This window comes from Octodon degus, unplaced genomic scaffold (assembly GCF_000260255.1).
Source record: "Octodon degus isolate 3935 unplaced genomic scaffold, OctDeg1.0 scaffold00030, whole genome shotgun sequence".
In the NCBI taxonomy this organism is placed as follows: domain Eukaryota; kingdom Metazoa; phylum Chordata; class Mammalia; order Rodentia; family Octodontidae; genus Octodon; species Octodon degus.
Window position 1 is genome coordinate 5288429 of NW_004524606.1, and position 2441 is coordinate 5290869.

Genomic DNA, 2441 nt, shown 5'->3' on the forward strand with positions numbered 1-2441 from the left:
GGTCAGGGCGGGAGGACGGGGCGGGCCTAGGGAGAAAGGGGCGGGCCGGGAGGGAGGGGGTGGGGCGAGGGGAGTGGATGGGGCGGGAGAGGGAAGGGGTGGAACGGCAAGGGCGGCAGGGGCGGGGCCGCCTGACCGCGGGACAACCGTGGGCCTCACGGCCCTGCTCTGGCCTCTACCAGAATCCCACTTCAGGCTTACTGTTAGTATCCCAAAGGCCTCATGGCCCTCTCACCATGTTGTCCCCGGGTTACCATTATGCCAGAAACCCTGTGGTTTTGGCGCTTAAGCTGTCCCTGGGGATAGACAGAACCTGCCGAGAACCTTGATCAGTGCTGTGAGAGCTTGCAGGCCCAACCCCCAAGCAAGAGCCTGCACCGCCCAGCGGAGACCTTAGTCCAGTCCTAAGATCCAGAGGCCTGTGGAGGAGGAAGCTGGAAGGAGTTGGAAGGCGACAGGGACCTGTGGTGCAGGAGCAAGGAGTCGGCTGTAGTTGGTGTAAACTCTACCCCTTAGGGAGGTTTGGGATTTTGTTCTGGTGTCCATTTTTTTTAATCCTTAATCAGTGCAAAATTACTTAAGAATTTTAAGCCTGGTAACTATGCGAATAAGAACATTTATTTGGAGTTTACAGGATCCTGTGTGCTTTACGTGAGATAAAAGTGAAATAGCAGTCAGGCTTCGTGGCACAAGTTTGTAATCCCAGCACTCTGCTTGAGGCAGGCAGGAGAATTGCCAAATTCAAGCCACCTGAGCAATTGAGTGACTTAATGAAGCTCTATCTCAAAAATGGCCCTTTTCTCTTTTCCCTCATCCCGGTTTTTCCTTCCCTTTGAGCAGTTTCTATCCCTTTCACATATTTATTGTACCTTTCAGGTTTTATTTACTCATTCAGGTTCTTACACTAATGAGACAATATGATGTTTACACAAGTGGGTCTAATTTCACGAGTATGGTCTCTAGTTGAATCAATTTACCTGTAAAAGCCTTGAGTTTATCTTTTTGTATATCTGAGTAATACTCCACTTGTCATTGTGTGTGATTTTTGCAAGGGGAACAATACAATACAGGACACATTCTATAAGATTTTATAATGAATTACCCAAAGAGTCACATACAAAGAGTACAGGAAATCTATCCACACACTAAAGACCAAAGAAACCGTGAGTGACTGGATTCTACCATAATGTCCTGCGTAAGTCCAGCTGAAAACCTAGCTCTCATAACAATCCCTCCTACAAGTCCAATTGGAGGCCTAACTCACACAACAATGTCTCATTCAGGCCCGCTTTGTAGATCTGTGCTTACTTAAAAGGCCCAAAGATCAATGGTGGAAGCTAGAAAGTCTATGCCAGCAGGATGTAGAGTCTGTGCTAACTGGCTGAGAGATCTGAACTAGAGCCAGAAAGCAATACCCAAGGTGAGAACCAGAGCTCCCCTGAAAAGAAACACAGCTAACCTCAGCAGCAGTGAAGTCCTGAGTTCCACCAGTGAGGAGGAAAGTTGAGTTTTCATCAGGAAAGCCAACATAACAAGCTGCTCCAGGGGACTGAGCTGTACACCATCTTCCCTCCAGAACCGGAAAGCAGTGGTCTAGGTGAGGACAAGCACTCCCCAAAGTGAACTGTAGCCATTCTCAGTGGCAACAAGGTTCCATACTCTGCTGATGAGAACAGCCAAGTTCATCAGGAAAGCCGGCATGACAATGTGCCCCAGCACATTGAGCAGGAGAAGTAGCAGCTTCCAACAGCTCCTCCAAACAGCTTTCGTAACAGCCTCTCTACAACTTCTTCAGTTCTGCCTCTTATACAGTTCACAACAATCCTCAGGTGGGCCTCCTGCACCGAGCACTACCCTAGCTCAGTTCAACTAGGTGTAACAAGTTAACCACCAGTTAGCAATCCACTACACCATTGTCTTATTTATTTATTTATTTATTTATTTATTTATTTACTATATTCTTCTGTTAATAAAATGAATGGCCCTGTAGCCCAAGGTACTGGGCTCAATTCCCATTCTCTCACGAAGGAAGGAAGGAAGGAAGGAAGGAAGGAAGGAAGGAAGGAAGGAAGGAAGGAAGGAAGGAAGGAAGGAAATTATAGAGACCAAGAACTTGACAAATAGGAGCTCATTTAGTCTTTGTTGTAACTTTTTAAGTAGATATAGAAAACAATCATTTTGCTGAAAGAGAAATTGAGGCACAAAAGGTTTGAGTAACTTGTCAAAAGACACAGTTCTAATAAACAGTACACATGCGATTCAAGTTCACCACCCCAATCAAGCACTATTCTAGAGTTTTTAAAATCTTACTCCTGTGAACCCGAGTAAGGTACAGTGTGTCAGAAGAAAGGCGATTATTGGCACTAGCCTCCTCTGAAGTCTTTCTTAAAAATTTGGATATAATTTCAAATTGACAAAAACATGCATACAAAGATATTACT